This window comes from Nicotiana tabacum, chromosome 5 (assembly GCF_000715075.1).
Source record: "Nicotiana tabacum cultivar K326 chromosome 5, ASM71507v2, whole genome shotgun sequence".
In the NCBI taxonomy this organism is placed as follows: domain Eukaryota; kingdom Viridiplantae; phylum Streptophyta; class Magnoliopsida; order Solanales; family Solanaceae; genus Nicotiana; species Nicotiana tabacum.
The window spans coordinates 27,877,884-27,896,674 of NC_134084.1; the positions used below are offsets into that span (position 1 = coordinate 27,877,884).

Here is an 18,791-nt window from a genome sequence, read left to right on the forward strand (position 1 = left end):
CTCCTCTACTTAGTCGTCGCGTTATCTGAAACCCCTGCAAATAAGTGCAGATATGATTAGTGGCTCCCGAATCTACACACCATGACATGGTAGAAACAGCCGCTAAAAATGTTTCAACGACAAGTAGATGTAAATCACCTGGTTTATTTTTCAGCTTGGCCAGATAAGTTGGACACTGCTTCTTATGATGCCCGGGCTGCTTGCAGTGATAACACTTGCCCTTAGCCTTTTTCACACCAGCAGTCGCGCCACCAACAGAGGGTTTTTGAGCCTTTTTCTTTTTCTGCCCGCCTCTCGGCTTAGAAGAAGAACCTGCCTCAAAATTCAATGCCACGGGAGGAGCTTGGGACTTGATAATAGTCTCTGCCGACTGCAGCTCATTCAACAATTTCGCAAGGGACAAATCCATTTTGTTCATGTTATAATTCAGGCGAAATTGCTGAAAACTGTCAGGCAAAGTCTGCAGGATCATTTCAACCTGCGTGTCCTTATCAATGTTAGCTCCAAGGACCTCCAGTTCATTCAGAAGACTCATCATCTTCAGAACATGGTCCCTGACCGATGAACCTTCAACCATTTTGGTATTCAGAAGGGCTTTCATGGCAGTCTGCTTAGCCGCACGATTCTGATCTCAGAACATTTCTTTGAGATTTCCAGAATGTCATAAACAGACTCTATCGACTGATGCTGATGTTGCAGAACATTCGACATGGATGCCAAAATGTAACACCGCGCCATCTCATCAGCCTTAATCCATTTATGGTAAGCCTTCTGCTCATCATCTGTGACATCATCTCTAGATTTTTCTGGGCACACCTCATCGAGCAAAAATTTGTACTGTTCAGCAATTAGAACAATATCCAAATTTCGTTTCCAATCAACATAATTTGGACCCTCAAGTTTGTTTTGGGTAAGAATGGCAGTAAGGGAATTGAAAGCAATCATTGTCAATCTGGGAGACATTAAATATTTAAATAGATCAAATCAGTTTGTTTTATGAACATTAAAATTCAAAACACATTATATATATACAATCTATGCACCTTGAACAACAAATTTCGATGGGAAAGAAGCTATTCTTGCAATATACATATATAATGACAGATTTTCACTCCATAAACTTAAACAGGTCATACTCAGATGGAGAGTAAACTGTTAATTTAAGCCAAGTGAATATCAACATTCAACATATATTAGTCCCATTGAACCAACATGCATACTCAGATGGAGAGTAAATAAATAATCAATGACTAGTATAACATGGTGATTATTCATAATATTTTTTATCCGATATGAAAGAAGACCTACGTCAACGTGTAAAAAATATTTTATTACTGATTTTTTAAGCCCGGGTACCAAGGGAATTGATCCCCACAATTACTGGAATTAAAAACAACTAAAACAAATTTAGAATTTTAGAAAAACAGCAAAAACACCATTTAAACGACCCCGAAAGCCCAAAAAACGACTTTAGTCACGCATAAAATCCATGAGTATTGCTCACTGGGCCGTTTTGCATGGACCTACCAAGTTTCAGGTCAATCGGAGTCCGTCAACTTTTTGACCTCCGATTTTCTGCCCTAATTCGGCAAAACTTGTTTTGTCGTTTTACATGATAAAATTTAACTTTCAGATTATTCTCACTCAACATCACCAATATTAAAAGGATACATCAAGTTTTCAGAATAATCAACACAACCCATAACAGATAATCACACCAAAAAACAATGCAGGTTTTCAGAAAAAACAAACTTTGCATGTAATTCAAAACTTGCATATAGAACATGATATTAATCATTATGGTTTATCCTAATTATTTAATTAGACGTGAGTAAGCTCTGATACCAATTATTGGAATATATACCACAGCGGAAGCAATAGCAGAATCTTATTCTCGTGTAATCTAAACAACTAGCACGTATGGAGATTTTAGGATTACCTCTTGAAGCGTAAACACAACAAATCTATGTCGTTCTCCAGTTCCTCAGTTGATACTACACACCAGCAGCTTTCCACAGTCTTCTACTGTGTTACCCAAACAATAACCGAAAATAGAGAATTTTGGGTGGGCAAAATTCTAGTAGAAACCGTAGTCAGAATCATCCTCTCAAATGTCTAGCCCTTATATCCATATATATAGCTGCGTTTTTAGGTCAAAACCGTTTTCAAAACCTGTTAGGTTTCCTTCTTCCACTAAGGGACGGTTTCCATGTTTTCTTTCCCATTAAGTAACCGTTTCCACTATTTTCTATTATTTAGGCACAGTAGGGACCACATAATTTAATTAACAAGGCTTCCTATTATGATATTAATTTCGAAATTCTGAAATTAATTTCCATCATAATAAATTACGAATTATTCCACTAAAAATTCGTAATTGCACTCCTTAGTTCAATTTCGAAATTCTTCCATAAAACCTTATTTAACTCCCCATGTTAAGATTCAGATACTAATCAATCAAATTAAATTACTGACTATTTAATTTATTGATTACTTCCTTTAGACTTACACTTAACTTATTTCATGTGTCGGATACAAAATCCACCGGTCGGGTTTACACATGAAAACTTATAAGCTTTCATAAAGGAGTATCATCAATCTCAAAATCGAGACATGGATTCCATCAACTAATTATTACTTCGCCAATGTATATCATTGTTATCCAATTTACCAGGCTTATTGACTCGCGAAAGAATCTCGCCTTTTAATAAATCAAAACAACAAGTGACATACACAGCTAATAATAATTATATCAGGATTAAGAGTATAAGTACATTAAATGGACTAGAGAAATTATTTTATAAAGTCAGTATAAAATACTCATCTCTACTTGATCCGTTCAATACATACAAAATGTACTAGCACAAGAAGTTGGAATTAAACCATTCCCATAATCAAGATAAATTATATTTAATCTTGTGCTACAATCATTCCGATGATTTGTCCAATTCCATCATTAGATTGTGAACATTAACTTTTATGTCTTACAAGAACCGATGATTTAATCTTCCGTGTATAAGCTAAACTCTATACACTAAATCATCTACTATGTAAGCAATGGACGCACAAACCAACACATGATCTATTTAAAATGAAACTTTATTGAATTTAAACAAGTAAATAAATAATTATTCATAAAGAATACTATAACAATACGCATGACTTATAGTATATTCTAACACTTTACACATGATTGGGGTCCCCTTTATCCAGGAGGGGAAAACTCTAATATGGTACATTTACTATTATGGTAAAGAATTATACAAGAAAATGACACAAAAACATGATAAATCACAAATAGTACTTACTTTACCAATTAGTTCTCAATCATATTTTCTTTCTCAAGTTTTTGGGGTGGTGAAAGAGACTTGGAGGTAGGGAAGGAGAAAGGAAAGGTTTCGTCAAAATCAAACTTTAAACCTATAAAATAAAAGGCAGCGGTATTACTAGCTAATGATTATATTCATCATTCACTCTATCCTTTGAATTACCAAAATAACTCAAACAGACAAATAGATTTAGGATGAGTTATGTTTTCAACTGAACTTTGCTAAGAAAATAAAAGAATTTATGTGTAATAAAGCCATAGATTCATTCTGAAATTACTGATTCCAAATTTTAAATTCGCATATTGAAACAGAACTTCAACCTTAAGACAAATCAATGATGCTACTTTTCGGAGTGTAGTGGGAAATGTGGTTGGTATTCTTGAGGGAGGAAAAGAATACATGCCAAGAAGAAGCAGAATTGCTAGTGCGCACAATTAATCTCTCGGCTGGCCATATGACACATGATGAGATACTATTCGATGTGGACTACAAGAATCTGTCCAACCTTGCCAATAAAGTTTGCCGCATGCTTAATGAGCTCCAAAATGGCCAGGTTAGAAACCATAATAATCATCTTTTAATTATTTTATTTTGGAGTAATTACTCGAATAATAAATTATTTTCAGTTCATTGTACCAAAGTCATAAAGTCTTCTTTGTAATTGGAATATAAACCAATTATGGATATGTTTGTTATGAATATGTTTGGTTCTTCAAAATATTTTGAAAAGTATTTTCTCTAGGAAAATATTTTCCTGATGCCGAGTAGCGAAAACAAGTTAGATAAGTGGCACTCTATGTTGATTGCCTCCCCCCCCCCCCCCCCCCCCCCCCCCCAAAAAAAAATAAAAAATAAAAAACACAGGCATCCAGTTGGCACTACCCTTTTGCACCAAAATCTAAGCAAAAATAGACACTTTCCCGGCTCTAATTTTGGGATGCTCTCTCCCCTGCCCCCAAGAACACTCCACCCTACCAGGCGCCCCATTACCCCCTACCTTTATAGTGTTTTTCAAGATTATAAACAAATATTTTTGGGCAATAGTTTTTGTTTATTTACCAAACATCAAAACATAAATTAGAAAATCACTTATTTTTTGAGAGATTTATTTTCATAAAAAATTTTCTGTTGGAAAATATTTTTATTCATACCAAACACACCCTATGTCAATGCATGACCAAAAATAAAAAATGCTAGAAAATTATGTCAAATTCGATCCCAAAAACATAAGTAGGTTGCAACTTCAAAAACTTACCTACCATAATATCTATCAATACACAACTTACAATTAATTAATAATCGAAAATTAAATATTTTTTAACCCACTCTATAAAAGTCATGATGTGTCTCATGGTGTGAGTCAACGGGTTTTAAGTTAGACTTGCAAATGGTTTTCATAAAAATATTAGATGGTGTAACGTTGATATTATAAGGCGTGCATAAGTGGCAGCTTATTTAATTTTTATGGGACCAAATTTAGTAGTTTCTTGTATTTTTCTAGTTTTTGTGATATATAAGCAGGATTTTGAGTTATTTCTCCATTTAAGAAATTAATTCTATGATTTTGGTGGATTAAATATGTGAAATTGAACAATTCTTTTTATTTGAGCTTTCTAATTCCTATAGTTAAATCTAAAAAATTGTTAGATGACTGGCAGCTCAAAGAACACCAGCATTGACCTCGACATGCAAGCTCTTGTAAAGTTAGTATTTGGTAACACCACAAGCAACATCAACCAAGATATTAAGCAAACATTTTTTGGAGTTGTTAAGACTTTCTATTACAGTGCACATGTTAGTGAGGAAATAATCAACTTTCACATATCCAAGGTGCTTTTTCAGCAAGTCCAGTAACATTTTTATGTTTGTAGCTGACAATAATTCTGAAATAACATGGTGCTTTCACTCTTTAATTTCTTATACTTATTAAGTGTCATTGTCATTTTAAAACATCCCTTATAACATGTAAAAGCCGAAATTTATTATTGCGTATGCAAATTTAGAGTGTTAAGGTGATACTTTCAAAATTATTTTAATTTTAATGTCAACTTTTTTGAATATCTCAAATACGATATATGAAGGTGTTGCACTCTATAAGTTTATACTGGTTAAAACAGAACACAATAGATGGCATTCTACAAGGTTGATTAACGTTCTAGGACACCTAAAAATGTTATATTAACTCCGTATATGATCAGCGAAACTTTTGAGATTCTAAGTAGGGTTCAAGTTATCCTAAAGAAAAAGAGTTAGGCAACCTTTAAGATCCATCAAAACGCGGTTCCTGATCGAACCTAGCTAATTAACTAGATGATATTCTGTAAAAAAATGATTGGTTATTATTTATAAAGAATCATAAAAAGAATTTAAACAAAAGAATGTCAGAATAATTGTCACATAGAAAAAAACGTATGAATATCTTTATCTGTATAGATAGATATGCGCAAAGAAGCAATAAACTATAGTATATGAAAAGTAGTATATCCCGCCCGAGATACATTCGTTGACAAAACAGTAGGAATTTTGAATTTTTAATAGAGCGCGGCGAATTGATCAACGAGAAAGAGGTCCTACTCAGCAGAGGCGGATGTAGGGTATATTCGATGAGTTCGATTGAATCCATAACTTTCGACGTAGCGTAAAAATTTATACGTAAAAATTCGTTAATATTGCACTAAATAGTAGATATGAACCCGTAAGTTTAAAAATATAATGAATTCAATCTAAAAATTTTAAAAGTTAAACCCATAGGGTTTAAATTCTGAATCCGCTCCTGCTACTCACTACAAACAAATACACCACAAGATCGAAATGTCTTTCCCGCATCAAAGTCTCAAATTTAGGGTTTGGTTTCGTCATTAATCCGTATTGAATTTATGGATTTAAAGACTTCTAATCCTGAATTCTTTTTTTTTTGTTGTATATGCAACTTGACTTGTACCAGGAATACAGAAAATAAAAGTATAAGGAAAACATATTAATAATTAAAGTGCTATGAATTTGAATTCGAAGGAATGAACTTAAAAAGATTGGCTATGCACTGTTCACTGTTGTACATATAGGTGTTAACCAGACGGGCTGGTCCGTGTTAAACATGAAAAAAATAACACATTCGGTTTGTAGGGCGGGTTGGGTACCAGGCTGATAGGGGTTGGGATTTTCCGGGTTAAATTGGGCCCATCCGATTCGGGCTTAGCGGTTCCGGACCTGGCCGATTTTTTTACTTTTTAGTGGGAGAAATTCAAAAATAGCCAGATTTTACAAGTGGTCATTCAAAAATAGCCACAGTTTCAAAAGTAATCGAAATTTAGCCACTTTTTATGTAAAGATAAATCTGAACTAAAATATTGTTCAAAATTCAAAAAATACTCCAGCATAATACACTGGAGTTCCAACATAAGTATACTGGAACTCCAGCATATTATAATGGAGTTCAAGCATAAGCATACTAGAACTCCAGCATATTATAATGGAGATCCAACAAAAGTATATTGTAACTCCATCATAATATACTGGAGTTCCAGTATAATATACCGGTCCAGTATAATATGCTGGAAGTTCATATACTGGTGCATCAATCTCCAGTATATTATGCTGGATCGGTCCCTGTTGCAGCAAAATAGTGGCTATTTTTCAATGATTTTGCAAATGCTGGCTATTTTTCAATGACCAGTCCGAAAACTAGCTAGCTCATGCTATTTTAACCTTTTTAGTGTATTATGTTTCCTTGTTCAATGTAATTGATATTTAGCTGTTTGCAAACTTTTAAATAATAAAATAAGTATTTTAAGGCGTAACATAAAACTTTTTAAATTTAAAGCTTAAAGTTTTAAATTTGAAAATTGAAATTAAGTGGCTACATAAAATTATTTAACAATACCAATATGTAAGGATCAAACTTCAAAGGCTTTCATTTCATATTTTCAGTACATAATAATACGTCAAATTAACTTGTCTAATAAACTAACACATTATAACCAAGAGGTTGTGAGTTCGAGTCTCCCCAAGAGCAAGGTGGGAAGTTCTTGGAGGAAAGAATGTCGAGGGTCTATTTGGAAACAGCCTCTCTACCCCAGGGTAGGGGTAAGGTCTGCTTACACACTACCCTCCCCAGACCCCACTAAATGGGATTATACTGGGTTGTTGTTGTTGTTGTTGTTGTTGTTGTTGTAATAAACTAACACATTAAGCTTAAATAAGTCTAACAAATTCAAAATAACACAAATTGTCTCGAATCAACTTAAATACAAATTCTTGGAGGATGCTCAAGACGACCCTTGATATGACTACTTAAACCAGTTGTGCCCTCCCACTTTCGACGAACATTAAAGACTCGACCACATTTCTTGCACTCTACTTTGCGAGCTTCTTCATTTTCTTCTAACACCTCAAAGTGTTTCCAAACATGTGAGTGCACTCTAGAAGCACGGAGGCATGATTTAACTTGAACCTAACAAAAATGGTAACCACACTTCACTTGATAGTTGTAATTTTGTAGTGGAATAATTGATAAAACTTGAAATATTAATTAATTGAGAACTTGAGAGTGATAAGCAATTCAATAATCAAGAGGGAATTGAGAGAGAATTAGAGTAGAAGAAGAGAGTAAATTGTGAGAAAAAATGAAGAAGATTGAGCCTATTTATAGTTTTTAAAAGGCTAAAATATAATTTATCAATTATTAGGGTAGATGGGCTATTTTAGTAAAGGGATAGGCCGAAATGGCTAAAAGTGCAAAAAATGACGGTTGTCCAACGATCATTTTTTATTTTGACCGTTGGCAACGACCAATTTTTTTTTTTTAAATTACAACTTAAATCGGGCTAGACCGGGTTGGAACATGGTTAAAATCCTTGAACGGGTTATCGGGCAAGACAGCTTTCGGGGCACCGGTTAGCAAAAATGGCCCGCCCATGTCCGGCACAACCCTCTAACCCTAATCAACCCATTCCACCCCTTAGCGGACCAGGCTTACCCGGGCTGAACCAGGTTGAACCAGATTGTCATTGGGCTGGCCCAACCCGTTTAACACCTCTAATTGTACCAATTGCTTATATGCAGCGTTTTAAAAGGCGGGAGCGTAAGGTGTATCGTATATTACTTGATACGGGATGAGAAGTAAATTTCGAGACATGGAGCATAAACCCTAGGGATCTTTTACTTTTTAATTTATAAATTAATAAATTATTATAATAACATAAAAATATAAAAATTGCATTAAAAGTTCGATTTAAAAAAAAAAGATATTACTAAACTCATAGAAAAAATATATCTAGCATATCTTTATAAGTATAAATAATGCAATAATTTAAATGTTGTTATATGATAAAAACCAACTATAATATCTTAACTTTCAAATAATAATTAAAAATTATAATTTCTTAAGAATATTATTAAACTAAATATTTTACCTCCATAAAAGTAATTAATCAATTAACTTTATTACTTTTATAATTTAAAGTAATACTCCTTCATGAATAATTATAAAGTTACTTTCAAATAGCAAAATTTATTATAATAAATCTGCGATAATTTTGAGATATATAGAAGCAAAGACATGAAGACCAATTGCTAGTGAAGATAAAAATTTCACAGATCTATTTTGCAGAATCCCTAAAGATGTTATCCATACGATTCCGACAACAGTATTGTTTTCATTAGAAGGATTAAGGGACGACTTGGACTGGCAAAGGCTATTGAAGCTTCAAATGAATGATGGTTCATTCTTAACATCCCCTGCTTCCACTGCATTTGTATTCATGGAAACAAATGATAAAAAGTGTTTGGCATATCTTCAAAACGTTGTCCAAAAGTGTAATGAGTGTGAGCACGTGATTTTTGTTTATGCGACAATTACTCCAAAAGAAAATCGAAAAATAAAACAAATGGTTTTGTTGTACAAATTTTTGTGAATTTGCTTGGCATTTTTTTGTAGTTTTTATCTGTGATTGTTTAGTTTTATCAATTGAAAATACAAAAATGTATGTCGCGCATAAAGTTGGGATCTTGTGCTACTATTAGGAATTAATGAAAGTCATATTTGGTTTTGAATGAATAAAAAATCACAAAAATATTTGCCTTGTTAATTTTTTCGTTTTATCATTAAGGTTGATTTTTGTTTAATTAATATATGATATTATGTGTTAATTATTACTAAAAATCAATTGGTGTCTTGTGATATAATTTTGATTTTTTATATTTCTTATAATATTTTTTAGAATTTTGTAAATTCGGATTTTTATGGGAAAGGAAAAGAAATAAGTTGAATTGGATAAAATTGGGATTGAGCCATTTCAAATTGGACCCAAAATTTGGCCCAAAGCATTTGTTTTGCCCGGTCCAGATCAGTTGGCCTCAGGGACGTCCAAACGACGTCGTCTTGATTATGCTTGATCTGGGCCGTTGATCTCAGAATGATCAACGGCCAAGATCACAAACCCTAACCCATCTCAGCCAACCCGACCCAGCACCATCCACGACGCAATCCCCACAGAGACCAAAACGACCCCGTTTCATATAGTTAAAGTGATCCAAACCGTTGATCTCATTAGATCTAACGGCTCGGATTCATTCACTCACCCCGTATATAAGCCTGCCCCTCTCACTCCGCGCCCTAAGCCAGACCCCCCTCCCTCGAGTCGTCTCCCTCACTGAACCCAAACCCTTAGAACCCTAGCGCCGCCCCCCATTCCCCCACCTGAAACCCGGCGGCAACGATGCCGGTGACCACCAGGCCAACACCCCTAGTACACCTCGAACCCCTGAACACGGATCCACAAGCCATGGGTCTCGAATCTTCCCCACCGTCTCGAATCTTCGTTTGAAGATTCGAGCCGGACCCCAACCTGTGCCAAACCCCCCCAAATCCATACCAGGTGTCCCCCTGACCTCCCTCGTGACCAAACCAAGCTTGGTTTGGTCCGAATCTAACCAAAAAATCCCGAGTCCTAAATCCCTCCTAAGAACTCTAGAAATCCGGAATCTGAGTTTTTTGTCCAATTAAACAAGAAGGTTGAGATCTAATAGACCTTAATCGAAGTGTTCTCAGTTGAGAATACTTCGATTAAAGTCCGTTCAACTCCTAAAAGAGGTTCGATTCAAAATTCGAGACAGGGCAGTCTGATTTTCAATTCTTTAAGGTATTTCTTTTTCTTTTCCTTGTCAGTTCATGTTGCTTTTTATGATTAAATGTTTGTTCATGCGTCCAAATGTTTAGTTGATTTATTTTGTATTTTTTTTGTCGACTATTCTGTCCATCTTGCCCGGACCTTTTATTTGGTTGAGTTTTTCTCTATTAACTGATTGAGTGTATGTGTGTAAACTATATAATCGATTGAAAATAAATTTGGTCGATTAATTAGTTTCGGGGTTAACTTTGTTTTGACAGTACAAGTTGCACCCCCTGTTATTACTGTTTCGATTCTGATTCATTGGGTATTGATTGAATGTGTTGTAATTCGCGTAGTCGATTCGATATATGTCGTCAATTGGTTTCAGTTTGGAATGGAAATTAATCTGACTTGTGCTGTTTAGTTCTCACTATGGCATTGTTTGAATCCAACTACGAATTGAGTATAGCTGTTTATAGTTTGTTCAGTTTGAATCAGAAATAATTTAAGGATTGGTTTATAGCTGCAGTCTAGTATAGATTTCAGAATTTAGTTTGATTTGGTGGTATGTTTACTCACTTTTGACCTTGGGCAGCATGTGTTTTATCAGTTGTTAATGAATTAGAGTAGAATGGACAGCATGTGCTGTCAAGGCATATTCATGCTGCCCATACTTGTTAATTTAGTAAGGGACAGGCCACTTTAGCAATAAAAAGGGGGATGTCAGGGGAATCTCATGGGGGGTTACCTTTCTTTAATTTGTGAGTTGGAAAGACAGAAAAAAGAACATGGGAGGAGTTCAGTTAAGAAGGGGACACGAACAGGCTGGAATTAGGTGGGATTCCTGGCTATAAAAAACAGAAAGTTTCCATTGATAAGGGCAGACAAAAAGATCAAAAAGAAAGAAAGAGGACACCCAAAACCTCCCTAAAAATCTATCTCTCTTTAGTTTTCAGCAACATAAAGAATCAGAAAAAAAGGAGATAGAATAGAGACATCATATGAGACTTAAAAGAGTTTTTTTAAAAGAGTTGACATCCAAAACAACAGAGAGACTCTTCCATTGAATTTTTCTGTTCAGTTTCGAGTTTAGTAGTTGAAGTTGACATTCCAGTTTGATTTCAATTTGCTGGAACTTCTTCTGAGATCTATTGGTCCAGTTTTGGTTTAATTCAAAGTTCAGTTGAGTCTTTTTGGGTGTTGATTTTTGCTGTTGGGTTTACAAATCATTTCAGGCTTCGTTGGAGTGTTGTTTCTGGTTTGGAATTGGTATTGCTGTTGGTTTGAACCTGCTGCTGTTGCTGCGGCCATTTTTTGCTGCGCCATTCTTTTGCTGCTGCTGATTTTTCTACTTTCTTCTTCTTGTTGTATTTCAATATCCAGGTACACACTCAAATTTCACACTGATGTAGCAGTAACAATGAATATGAAATGATAGAAGCGAAGAATTTTTAATCGCTTGGTTTTGTAACTATAAGTCTTGTAAAGTGTTAGTAGATTGTATGATTCTTTAAGGTTATAAGTCAACGGAAAATGCATTAGGTAGTTTGTACTTAATTGAAACTTAGTTTGTTTAATACTGTGATATATAGTCTGTTTAGTAGTATACATGATATAGCCATGTAATTCGTGGAATGTACAAGTAGTTAGTATATTGATAATTAGACTTCATCTCCAGTTATGTTTTGTACATATAGGGCGGGTGGCTTTTAACCTTACCAAATGCAACGTAGCTTTAATTTTTTTTTGAGTTCTAACTTTATCGGACTCCGTTAGGCAGTTTATAGGACAAAGTTTGAATCCCATTAGTAGCATCTTCTAGTAATTAATTCCATTAACCCCATTTAAATGAGTTAGTTTAAATTCAACTTGAAGAATGTTTAGCGTGAATTTAACATTTTTATTAATCTTGTATGCAATTTTCTTTATCAAATTAAAAGCATGTTCGCTCATGGAATAAGGCACGAAACAATTCCCCGCATCGTAAATAATTAGTAAGAATCCGGAGCTGGCCAAGCATGTAATTTAATTAGCATGTATTTTCTTTCTTCCATTTTTTGAGACAAACATAATAGAAAAATATAGTCGCTGTAGGTTTATCCTTTCAAAAAATGAGACGAGCCTCGCCAAAAATAAAAAATGCAAATTGCGGGGCCCTCAATAATTGGTCAAAAAATAAAAATACTTAGAATTTGGGATGGACTGTTTAGTGAATTTCACTGCCTTCCCCAAAGATAATTACGCGTTAGACTCTTTAGGCGCGATTTTAATTTAAAATACCTTCTTAAATTCGGGTGTGCATTTATGTGACCCAAATTCAAATCTCAGCGGAGTCGGAATGTATTAACAACCACGGGTGCATTGATTGCGACGTGGTTCGAGATGCATTTTCACGACGTTGCAGTTCTATAAAAAAATGATAATAAAAGCGGTTTAAACTTAATAAAAGCACATAAGTCATAACATGTATTTAAATCAGATATTTAGCCATTATTACAATTTAAGCGACCGTGCTAGAACCACGGGATTCGGGGTTGCCTAACACCTTCCCTCGGGTCAACAGAATTCCTTACTTAGAATTTCTGGTTCGCAGACTTCATTTGGAAAGTCGAAAATTTCCTCGATTTGGGATTCAAGATAAACCGGTGACTTGGGACACCAAAAGCCAAACCTTTCCCAAGTGGCGACTCTGAATGAAATAAATAATCTCATTTCGAACATTGTCACTTAAATTGGAAAAACTCCCTCGCACATTTATCCTTTGGGATAGGCGCGCAAAAAGGAGGTGTGACAGCTCTAGCGACTCTGCTGGGGAACAATAACCCAGAACCACTAGTTCATGGTTAGAAATTCGAGCTTAGATAAATTGTTATATTTGGTTTTATCTCATTTTGTTACATGTTCTGTGCATAATGTGCTAACTAACTACTTTTACCGCTTTGATATTTTGTGAACTGTATACCGAAACCCATATCCTCTCTGAGTCTTCTAAATCATGAAGAAGGGTGCACTTCGTGGGACTTCTTTTCTGTTTAGAGTCAATCCAAATTTAGAACGAGGTTCGGACAAGTTGCTAAGCCGGTGAAGCTTCTGTATTCCCAGTACGCTGCCCCCCCCTCGGCTCGAGCTGTCTGCTCGGGTAAGCCAGGTCTAGAACAAATACCCAGGTTCTGAACCTAGAATAACTAAACCTCTTGCCGGATCCCTAGTAGGAACACTTATTTGCATCATGTTGCATTTGACATAGGGGACTCAACACAGGGGTTGGGTCTGTCTAGGACAGGCAACCTGAAATGAAAAGACCATCCTGCTGCATCCCGTTTGTTTTGCGCATTTATTTGCTTCAGATCTGCATGCTGATCGGTTTCTAAAAAAAATTCAAAAGAAATCAAAAAAAAAATAGCAGCGTAGGGAAATAATTACTTATTTTGGAAAAATAAAACCAATGTCCAGGTAGTGTCGAAACCTTGCCCAAATTTTCTTAAAAAAAAAAGAAATGAAAACAAAATTCGTCTTTTAGTTTGATTTATTAAAAAAAAACATTTTTAATCACTTCCAAAATCCAAAAAAAAGAAGTATTTGTTTTTAAAAATAAATAAAACAAAATTCAAAAAAATATTTTTTCTTTTTGTAGTACCTCTTTCATTAAATTCAGACTAATAATCCAAATACTTCCTTAAAGTATTTTTCGAAATTTCAAAAAAAAAAAGTAAAAAAAAAAAGTTCAAACAAAAAATATTTCTTTAGTCTTCATCTCTTTTTCAAAAAATAAAAAACAAAAATATAAAAATCCAGAAAAAATATTTTCTCCTTTTCCTTAAAAGATTGTATTCAAAAAGGGGTTTAGTTTATTTTCCTATTCCTGATCGGCCCGAACTACGCCGGTTTGATTCTCGCAGGGCGTGAGATACGTAGGCAACCTTCATCAGGTTCAACCTCCCCTTTTTCAAAAAAGCCAAAATGTTAGAATTTTAATTTCGTCATAAATGAGTCGGGTGATGCTGTTTTGTCAAGAATAGCCGAATGTTCCCGAAAGAGACGCCGGAAGACTGACTTTGCATAAACAACCATTTTGGTCATTTTTATTTTTGTGACAAATTGCCCAATGGCCTTAGGATCCTCATCCCCGAGGCTCGCGAGGCCATGTTCCCAATGTCGGGTCACCATTCTAAAAAAAATATAAAAAAAGTCATAAATAAATCAAGTGATTGTTTTTGTCAAACATAGCCAAATGTTCCCGAAAGGGACGGCGGAAGGCTGACTTTGCATAAACGGCCACTTTCGATTCATCTTTTAGAGTTTTGATCAGGTTGACCCTCACGACCTTAAAATCTTCATCCCCGAAGTGTTGAAAGGCCGTATTCGAAAATCGGATCTTTTTTTTTTTAAAATATAGTCAGATCATTTTTGAGTCAAATCATTTTTGCTTAAATCACCTTAATAAAATGTGCAGGATGCGCGCAATGCAAAACGAACACTTGTTTCTTTATTTCACTTGTTTGTTTTGAACTACGCAATGATCTGATTCACGCGGCATCGTGATACGTAGGCAATCCTCATCGGATCCGGTCATATTTTAACTGCAAATAATGAAAATAATAATAATAAAAAATATATAAAAAACACAAAAATGTATGATAAATAAAGGGAAGCCTAAAGAGAAGCCGGAATGACGCATGTCATCGTTGCAAACATGTAGAAATTCACTTAACTGTATAGGTGCATCACGCCCCAACGTGAGATTACATGTCTGTTATTTGTTCCAAACTAACCGTTTGCTTGCGGCTAAGTCCAGGTTTTTAGAAAAGGTGGTTTGTTTGGTGGAGGTCTGGCCTCACATTCGTACTTCACGAGGTCGAAAGGAAGTGTTCAATTGCCCGTCGTTAAGTCGAGAGGGAGTATTCACACTTACTTCACGAGATCAAAGGGAAGTATAGAGATGTCTTCAGAAATTCCTTTGCCGACAATTCCTGCCTCCGAGGAGAGTTCAATCTCGGCCATCCCAACTCCCGAGTCAGCAACTGCTGAGGAAAATAGAATCTTGCGGCTCCGCATGTTGGAAATGTTGGACTACTGGAACAACAGAAAAGAGTCGCCAAGTGTAATCCCTGGATTCCCCGAGTTGTTCTCTAGGACAAGTGGGACTTCCAACGTCCCCATAAGTTATCCAACTACCCCGTTCGGGTACCCGGTCATTTCAGCCCACTCTGCTGGATCACCCTCTGATTCTTATCCCCGGATGTCAACGATAGATGTAGCTACAAACACATTCACCGTACTGCCCTGTCCAATCATGGCACAACCCGCTACACACAGGCCTAATTCTGACTCGTCCTCATTCACATTTCAAGCACCATCCTTCTCACTGGAACCAACTCGGTTTACCACCAGCACTTATCCTCAACCACCGCAATTTGAGTTCGCGGCGGGACAAGAAAAGACCACCAAAACTCACGAGCGAGAAGAGATTGTGAGGAAGATGAGGAGTATGGAACAGAGTCTCAAAAGCATACAAGGCTTGAGCGGACAGAAAAGTGTATCCTATGCCGATTTATGCATGTTCCCTCATGTGCACCTGCCATTGGGATTCAAAACCCCAAAATTCGAGAAGTACGATGGGCATGGTGATCCTATTGCTCATCTCAAAAGATATTGCAATCAGCTGCGGGGAGCCGGTGGAAAGGAAGAACTACTCATGGCCTATTTCGGAGAAAGTCTGGTTGGCATCGCATCTGAGTGGTACATGGACCAGGATATGTCTCGCTGGTACGTTGGGATGATCTTGCTAGAGATTTCGTCAGGCAGTTCCAGTACAACATTGATATTGCTCCAAATAGGAACTCTCTGACAAATCTAAAGAAGAAACCCTCAGAAAATTTCAGAGAGTATGCAATTAAGTGGCGCGAACAAGCCTCAAGAGTGAAACCTCCAATGGATGAGATAGAAATGGTCACTGTCTTCCTGCAAGCCCAAGAGCCCGATTACTTTCAGAATATGATGTCGTCCATGGGAAAACCTTTTGCAGAGGCCATCAAAATTGGTAACATGGTAGAACACGGTTTGAAAACGAGTCAGGCATCTATCAGAGAAACCTCCCAAGCCATCCAAGGCGGTTCTGGAGGAATGGCAAAGAATAGGACAAGAGAAGAAACAACCATGGCAACATCAGGGGGAAGAAGATACCGGGCCCCTAGACCTGTGTTCTCTGAAATAACCCCTCAACACTACTATCCTCATTCAGATATGGTCTATGCTCCACCACTTTATGCGGTTATGAATGTTCAACATTTCAGCCGACCGCAACAACAGGCTAACAGAAATCAACCTCCATTCCAAAGAAACCAGCCTCCTCACCAAAACCACTATAATCCTCGACCTTCCCAGAATAACTTCCGTCCTCGGGAACCACCCAGGAGACCCAACTATACACCAATCGGTGAACCCTACTCCACCCTGTTCCCTAAGCTTGTCCCGATGAATTTGCTGCAGCCCATACCCCCAAACAGGCAAAACCCGGAATCACCATCATATCAGCGGGGTGTCAGGTGTGCATACCATTCAGGGGTAGAAGGGAACGATACAAACAACTGTTGGACATTGAAACAAGCAGTAGAGAACTTGTTAGAGCAAGGGAAAATTGTGTTGAAAGATGAGGATGTCCCAAATGTGACCAATAATCCGCTGCCCGCTCACAACAACGGGCCGATAATCGGGATGATTTGTGAAGGCAAAGAATTTGATCCGGCGCTTAAGGCCATAATTGCTATTTCTAATGCAGAAAGGAAGCCCAAGGCAACCCCGAAGCAAGAGAAAGGCAAAATCACCGAGACTGAACCGGCAAAGAAAATTGATGTATCCAAGCAGGCCTATATGGTATGGGGGACGATCAAACCACCTCGGCTGAATGAGCCAGTGGTTATTGGACGCATACCAGAGAAGCCAAAGTACGGTAAAGAGAAAGATGATGAGGTGTTCACGGCTGAAGAGAGTGAGGGAATACGCGAGGCAATGAGGAAAATGCTATGCGAAATGCACATGGTCCAGCCAGGAGAGGGCACTAGCACCGCTGAGGTATCATACATGGGACCAAGCGCCAACACTGGAAGGCTACGCCATTCCTGATCGGGTGGGAGTCTTAGTAGACCTGTCCTGCCACTTTTTCTGCATCGCGAGCTATCCCAGGGTATAACTCAGATGTTTTCTTTAAGTTTCCTGTTTTAATTTCCTGAATGTCAACCCTGTTATCTTCCCAATTCCAAGAAATGAAATCATATTTCATCGTTCACTTTCTTTATTTTTCAGAGTTTTGCTATGTTTTCTTTTAGCTCTCTTCAATTCTAATAATGCAACTTTAAATAACATGACATGCTTGCGGACTTCGTGCCCAGCTCCCAAGAACTCTGTCAGACTTCGAAGTGATGAATCAAAAATTGAAACATAGAGAAGTTAAGAAAATTAAGAGAAAAAAATAGGAACAACTAAAGAAAATTGGCTTAGGGTTTGGGAAATGTCCGTCACTGAAGCAGAATTTGAGGACAGTGAGTGGGTCTAGACTCATATGGAATGTTGACCTTATTTGAAACGGATGACTGCAGTTTGTCACGGGCAATTGTACCAACAAAGAATGGCCCGCGCCTATAAATTTTGAAGTAGGGCAACTGGTGTTGAAGCGTATTCTTCCTCATCACCAGGAAGCAAAAGGAAAGTTTGCTCCTAATCGGAAGGGTCCATACATCATTGGAAAATATTGCCAAGAGGAGCATTGTATCTGGGTAACATCGAAAGAAATGACCCCGACACAGCTATGAATGCAGATGCAGTACTATGTCTAATTCGCTCCGGCGATGTCTTTGCACAGTTGAGATGACGAAGGCTTTTATTCCCGCTATCCAAACACCATCGATCCTTCGGAAACCCTTTTGAGCCAATTATCTTTCTTTGATTACCCTCTTTGGAACCCGGAAGTACAAAAAGGAAAAGAAAAGAAAGAAAAGAAAAAGAAAAAAATGAAATGGAAACAAAAACAAAACAAAAATTATTGCCTGAACTACGTTTGACTTGATTCCGAAAGGATACGTAGGCAGCCTCTCTCTGAGGTTCAGTCACACCAAAAGAAAAATCCTAATTCCTCCAAAGATTGAAACTGGAGCAGATGATATAATGGTTGGGCCATGAGACCGCCGAAAAGGTTCCAAAGTTGTAGTTCCGCCCAAAATCATTTTACCCCAAAGACCTCGTCCAAGTCCTTCTGATCAATTAGCAAAGACAGGAAAGTGGAAAACGTCATTGTTGGAATCTGATACAAGTCAAATTGAGAGAAATAAAATGAGAGAGTCTTATCGGTGAAAACCTT

The 18,791-nt window shown here is 36.8% G+C and overlaps 1 pseudogene; it reads left to right on the forward strand.

The window, feature by feature from the left end:
* Positions 1-5,183, forward strand: part of LOC107808541 (copal-8-ol diphosphate hydratase, chloroplastic-like) — a 60,091-nt pseudogene extending 54,908 nt beyond the window's left edge.
* The last annotated feature ends 13,608 nt before the right edge of the window (positions 5,184-18,791 follow it).